The 7,134-nt window shown below is 31.0% G+C and overlaps 1 long non-coding RNA gene across 1 annotated transcript; it reads right to left on the reverse strand.

The window, feature by feature from the left end:
* Positions 1 to 4,883: 4,883 nt before the first annotated feature.
* On the reverse strand, positions 4,884 to 6,886 carry LOC112422543 (uncharacterized). Its single transcript, XR_003012924.2, has 2 exons — positions 6,400 to 6,886; positions 4,884 to 5,156 (listed from the first exon to the last, which is right to left on the reverse strand). It is a non-coding gene; the product is annotated as an uncharacterized lncRNA (long non-coding RNA).
* Between the last annotated feature and the right edge of the window lie 248 nt (positions 6,887 to 7,134).

The following is a 7,134-nucleotide window of genomic DNA, read 5'->3' on the forward strand; positions in this document are numbered from 1 at the left end:
AGTGGATTGGAGGGCTGCTCTCTCCCCCAGATTAGGTCATATTGGACCGAATTGGGTCAACAATCTTGGTGTGTTTGTTCCTTTCTTTCATTGCTTATCTTTATTGCTTTGATTATGCTTGTGGTGTTGCTCTACACTTAGATTTAGGTCTGTTTTTGTTGTTGTTGCTTGGAGACACTTTATCTATTGATTACCACTTCCTTTGCTCCACACATCTTCGCTATTCATTAGTGTGATTTTGTCCGAATTCACAACAGTTACTTTCACAATATATTGACCAAATGTAACGAAGAAATAGATATAGGAACGACGTACATAATGATGTCATGAACGGAAACTAATCAAAATAATGTGAAAAGTTAATCGATTAATAAACAGAAGATGCGAACAAATTAATCGAGATATCAAAATAATGTGCTTGTTTCACTTCGATTTAAATTGTTTACTTATATTTATGAGATCAGGCTACACAATAATTTCAAAATGAAATATTAAAACTAAATTAACTTTCATCAACACCATGAAATCTCCTATGGGCTATAACAAAGTATAGTCCTGCGTAAATTCATCAAAGAAACAATTGAAAGTAGTTGAAGACAATAGTCCTCGTTGACACATGATCTTTTTTCTCAAAAGGCATTTATCAGTAATACATGAGATTCACCAAAATAACACTATCACTCTCAATCTCTACAATGGTACCGATCTAAGTAGGTGTTAATAGGAATGCAAGTTTCGCGCATCAAATGTAACCTACATCTTACCTTGAATAGCAACAAGGTAGGATGCAAATTATAGTCTAGCGGGAACTTCTTGCATTCCTTTTAAATGATCTGAGAATCGTAACACCATATTAATGGCTTAGAGTGATAATTCTATTTTGATGGATCTCATATTTACCCTAAAATGCCTTTGGTGCAAAATATCATGCTTCAACATTTTATCCACAAGAGATTTCTGAACTTACTTAAATATGAGAATACCATAAGACCATCCTCAATGGGATGGTATCACATTTTGAAGACTTGGTACCTATTAGATATCCTTATTATGGGGAATTTTTTTTTGGTCTTATAAGACCCAGTTTTTTTAATATTAAAAATTTGAAATGTAATGATATAAAATTGATAATTGAGGTACCATCCTCAAATTTGCATGAGATGTTGGATTGAAGGGATTATGTGGTTATTAGATACTCTCGTTGAAAAATTATAAATAAGTGATGTGCACATGTGAGATCCATTTAAATAATAAAAAATGGGAGTCTCCACCGTTGATGCTCTAAGAACTCAAAGAGAACTCAAATGAGAGAGAGCATATTGTCCCAAATATGTCTATCTATGAAAGAAAACTTCACATATGAATCTCAATTTCCATAGGATTACGTCTAGTGTAATAAGGGTTAAACACTCGATGAAATAATGGATAGTAGCTCTGCATAAAAAGAAAGGAGATTATGAGAAAAATTCAACATAAACAACTCTTAAAATAAAACAAGAGTACACTAGAAGGGGTAGCTCAATGGTAAGAGCTTAATCTTATAGTCTGAAAGGGTTGAATTTGAATTATTATTATTTAGTTCATTATTAATGCACATATGTCATATTAATGCACATATGTCATTTTAATGCATTATTATTTAGTTACAATATGCCTGTGACAATAATCCTTTTAATTTCTTTGTTCATTTTACAGGAAAGATATAGAAATAATATAATTCTAATAGTAAAATAAAAACTTAATGCACACTCTTTTCTTTAGCCCATATAAAAGCGTTCATACTTAAAATTATATGCAATACAATGGAAAAAATGAGATGTTAAAAGTACAACTCAACTCTTAATCGATAAAAGCTTCTTTCAGTTTAATTCAAACTAATAAATGAACTTATTTGTGAAGGATTTTCCAAGTCATTATTGCATAGGCTACTTTAATAATATATTGACTAAATGTAATGAAGAAATAGATATAGGAACTGCTACAGAATGATTTCATGAATGGAAACTAATAAAGATAATGTGAAAAGTTAATCAATTAATAAATAGAAGATGTGAACAAATTAATCAAGATATCAAGATAATGTGCAAAGTTTAAAAAGAAAATTACAGCAAAAAGGAAATTAAAAGAAAATTCAACAATCTAAGAGAATTGAAAAGATATATGTTTGTCTAATGTGTGTCAACTTACAATGTGCTAGTTCTCGTCAAGTTGTTGAAGCATTTTTTGTTCAACTCTCGCGCGGTTGGCTCGTTGTTATAGTTCAAATGATGAAATTCCCACATCCTCTTCGTGAAAAAATAGTTTCATTTAGAGATAAAAAATAATGCCCGTTGCATTTTCTTATCTCCATAATGTAGACTCTATACTTTTTAAGGATAGGATCGAAGGAATTTCATCGCATTGAACTAATATAATCTATTACAATATAAATTCATCTCTTTCCCATAAGAGTTAGGTGACTTCTAAGATCTAGAGAACGGGAACTTGTTTGAGAGTGTATGAGTGTTTATGAGCATTTTTGGATGAATTTCATTATAGAAATGGTTTCATTTTTGTACAGAACAATATCATAGAATTAAAAAAAAAAAAAAAGATTTAAAAACACGTGATAATGAACATGGGAGAAAAAGAACAACAAAGGAGAAGTAAAATATTAGAGAGAATAGCAAAGAAGAGAGGAAGGGTAGATGAATGAATGGAAAATGTGGGTTGTGACTGACTCAATTTATAGACAAAAACATGCAACATCTTTAAAAGAAACTATTAAATTAATTATTAAAGAAACTTATTTTATTTTATAATTTAAGATATATTCACCAAAAGGTCAAAAATCTTTATCCATCTTTTTTCTTACTTCACATGCTAAAGAGGGTACAACCGTTGGATTTAATGGCTAAATCACAAAAATGGAATAGGTAAAAAAGTAAATGAGAAAAATGAAATTGGACTAAGCTGAAAATGGAAAACAACCATTGAAGAAAATATTCTTTTGCAATCAAAAAAGAAAATATTCTTTTGCTAAGAAAAATGCACTTTGATCAATAGGATTAATCAAACTACTACTTGATTGCGCTTTTGGAGATTTATTATGGACTGCTAATTAAATGCTAAGAATTCCTTCTTCATTCTCATAATATTCAAAGTTACATTTCTTCATTTTATCTCATATCATTCGTAATAGCATCAACAATACAATTTGGCATCAAATTGAGGACTTAATGATTAACCATATATATAGCTGCCCTAATTAGATCAAGTGCTATTTTCCCTAAAAGAAAACAACATTAGATTGTCTTTTCGTAAACTTCACAATTGAGTTTGGACATAATTGTTTCTTAAAACTTAAATTAACTGACTGATAAGTGCCAGGAAGTAGTATTTTAAATGCTTATTTACGGCACGTTTGTTACTTGTTTCACAAGTTATCTAGGGAAAAGCTGAGAGAAAAGTGAATTTTGACCTATTACGCTTTAGTCATCTTACTCTACCCATTTGTGCAGGAATTGAGTGTCAAGACATCAAGCAAGAATCAATAACAACAAAATTGAGCAAAGGCCATCTCGCCATGGCGAGCAACTCCAGAGAGTTCCAGGCTCCTTTGCCACAGAGATGGCCATGGCGAAGCAATGGCGAGCCAAAGGGCGAGCAGTTCCAGAAAGTTGGAAAATCAGGACGAGAGCACTTCGCCATGGCGAGAAAAAGTCCTGCCAGGTGAAATAAGGCGGTTTCATCTGATCCTTGTGACGTGGCAGAAACCCACTGGCAAAGAAAGCTCAAGTCGCCAGGCGAAATGTTACTTTTTCAGCATATGTATAAAAGCTCATTTCCCTCATTTCAGACATTATCTTATAACATTTTAGAAGAGAGAATTGGGCGAAATACACTGTTTACATTGGGCAATAGTGATTGAGTGTGGATTCATCAAGATTCTTGAAGAAATAAAGTTCCTTGCATGGATTCTCAACTTTCCTTCCACTTTTGTAATGTTCTCATGACAATGATGAAATAAATCTCTTTAGTTGGGATTAAAGGTACTTGATTGAGCTTAGAATGTAATCTTTTAATCTTGTAATATATGATTCTAGCAATTTACATGATATTGAAGTTATTCTTGCAATTCATTTCCATCTTTGATTTAATTGTTATTGAAAAGTACTTTTGAATCTAGGTTTAGAATAATTCATCTATCAAAACAATGATTCTAGACATAGGATTGATGTTTTGATAATCACACAAGGTATCGATACGTAAAGCTTTTGGATCGTTGAATATATTGAGAAATCGTCGATTAAACGATACGATCGACAATTGGATTTTTTAATAGTTTGGGAAATCAACTATTGAACAATACAATTGATCTCACAAGATTATTTGGACACGAATAATCTTGTTGAGCGATATGTGATAATATCGGTAAAACGCTAGAATCCATATATGTGATTATTAGGTTATGTTTGACGCTTAATCAAGGAACTCTAATTCCAACGTTTTTACGCCTTATTACTCTCAAATTTTACTCTTGCAACTTAGTTTCTAAAACAAACAACAAATTATCTTTTAACTTAGTTTCTGAAGTGACTGACGGAAAGCAAGTCAGAACAGCAAAAAACCAGGGACATGCGAGGGGTTTAACCCCTGGCAAACGTCCATATTTTTTTTTTTAAATATTATATTTATCAAAACGAATTTTTTATTAATTAATAAAATATATTTAAATTAATTTAAAAATCGATTTTTTTTTAAAAAATTGTTTTTGAAATACAACTAAATGGTTAAAAAATCAATTTAATTAAAAAAATTTAAAATATTTTTTAAAACACAATTAAATGCATAAAAATAAAGTTTAGTCACACAAACACTACTAAGTCTAATTAATAGGCATGAAATAGAAAGTGTACTTAATAATATTACAAACCGTGCAGGAAACTAAATATTGTGTCGGGAAGCATGGAAAACCTCCCAAAGTCATACAAACCATAACATAATAGTAAAGAAAACACACAACAAGCATCATAAGCATCAATCATCCATCTCGAGCCCGTCATCATCATCATCATCTTCGCCCTCACCATACACTTCATAGGGGTCGTCCGCATCATCATCACACACTGGAGGAGCCCTCACATTTTGTCGGCTTCCACTCCGCTGCCCAACACCTTGTTCAATTGACCTTTTAAATTAATAATTGCATGATACTTTTGTAGATATAATAATTATAGACATGAGAATCACCAAATTAACAGTAACACTCTCAATGATGGCACACAATTCTAAGTACAAATTAATAGCACCACACCAATAATGTATGTTTTGCAACCAACATCCCACATTGAATAGCACCAAGGTAGGACACAAGCTGCAACACATGCACCATATGTTGCAGTGCTTTTAAGGTTTGCTAAGTATTGTACCACCATACAAATGGTCTATAGTGATAAAAAAATTATTTCGGTAGATCTCATGTTTATGTTGAAAATTCCATTAGAGCACAATATCACGACTTGACAAATTTGAGGCTATTATCTCGCATCATATTCGATTTTATGCACAAGAAATTTCCAGCCTTAAAGTGAGAATACCATAAGAACTTGAGAGAACTCAAATGAGAGAGCTAAAGACATTAATAAAGAAGAGCTTAACTAAATCATGGAACAACTTGAAAAGATAAATGTGGTCATTAGTGAGAAGACCACATGAAGAGAAAGGAGATTATAAGGAAAATTTAACCTTATAGCTTCAATTTAAAAGCTATGGTTGAAAGAATTAATATATTGAAGAAACTTAAAAAAAAAAAAAAAAAACTAATGTTGAAGAAACAGTTAGTGATGATGAATAGAGTTGTTAACATTTTTTGACAAGAAATAGAGTGTTTTGTTTTTTCTTGAAAGGAACGAGAAATGATGCCTGAAGGTGTAGTCTTTATATTGTCAACTTGTATTGCTTTTTATTTAGGCACAAATGTCTGTGGCAATAATCCTTTTAATATCTTTGCCCATTGAACTCTTTTCTTTAATCCTTATATGCACAAACGTACATGCTTAGAATTATATGCAATACAATGGACAAAATGAGATTTCCCTAAAAAAAATAAAAGGAAAAAAATGAGATGTTAAAATAACATCTTAACTCTTAATCGATAAAAGCTTCTTTCAGCTTAATTCAAACTAATAAATGAACTTATATTTGTGAATGATGTCATGAAACTAATCAAGATAATGTGAAAAGTTAATCAATTAATAAACACAAGATGTGAACAAATTAATCAAGGTATCAAAATAATGTACAAAGTTAATGTTCAAATTTTAAAAAGAAAATTATAGCAAAAAGGAAATTAAAAGAAAGTTCAACAATCTAAGAGAAATAACAAGATATATGTTTGTCTGATGTGTATCGGCTTACAATGTGCTAGTTCTCGTCGAGTTGTTGAAGCATTTTTTGTTCAATTTTCGCACAGTTGGCTCGTTGTTATAGTTCAAAGGATGAAATTCCCCCATCCTTTTCCTAGAAAAATAGTTTCAATTAGAGATAAAAAAAATAATGCCCGTTGCATTTTCCTATCTCCATAATGTAGACTCTATACTCTCTAAGGACAAGATGGAAGAAATTTCATCGCATTGAACTAATATAATCTATTACAATATAAATTTATCTCTTCCATATACGAGCTATGTAACTTCTAAGATCTGGAGAATGAGAACTTGTTTGAGAGTGTATGAGGGTGTATGAGCCTTTTGGAGAATTTCATTATAGGAATGATTTCATTATAGGAATTTAAAAAAAGATAATGAACATGGGAGAAAAAGAACAACAAAGAAAAAGTGAAAAATAGATAGAATAGCTCTTAAATGGAAAAAAAGCGTAAAAGCAAAGAAGAGAGGAGGAGTGGATGAATGAATGGAAAATTTGAGTTGTGACTGACTCAATTTATAGACAAAAACATGCAACATCTTTAAAAGAAACTATTAAATTAATTATTAAAGAAACTTATTTTATTTTATAAAAGATATATTCACCAAAAGGTCAAAAATCTTTATCCATCTTTTTTCTTACTTCACATGCTAAAGAGGGTACACCCGTTGGATTTAATGGCTAAATCACAAAATTGGAAAAGGTGAAAAAGTAGTGTAAACTACT

The sequence above is a fragment of the Medicago truncatula genome, chromosome 6 (assembly GCF_003473485.1).
Source record: "Medicago truncatula cultivar Jemalong A17 chromosome 6, MtrunA17r5.0-ANR, whole genome shotgun sequence".
Taxonomy (NCBI): Eukaryota; Viridiplantae; Streptophyta; class Magnoliopsida; order Fabales; family Fabaceae; genus Medicago; species Medicago truncatula.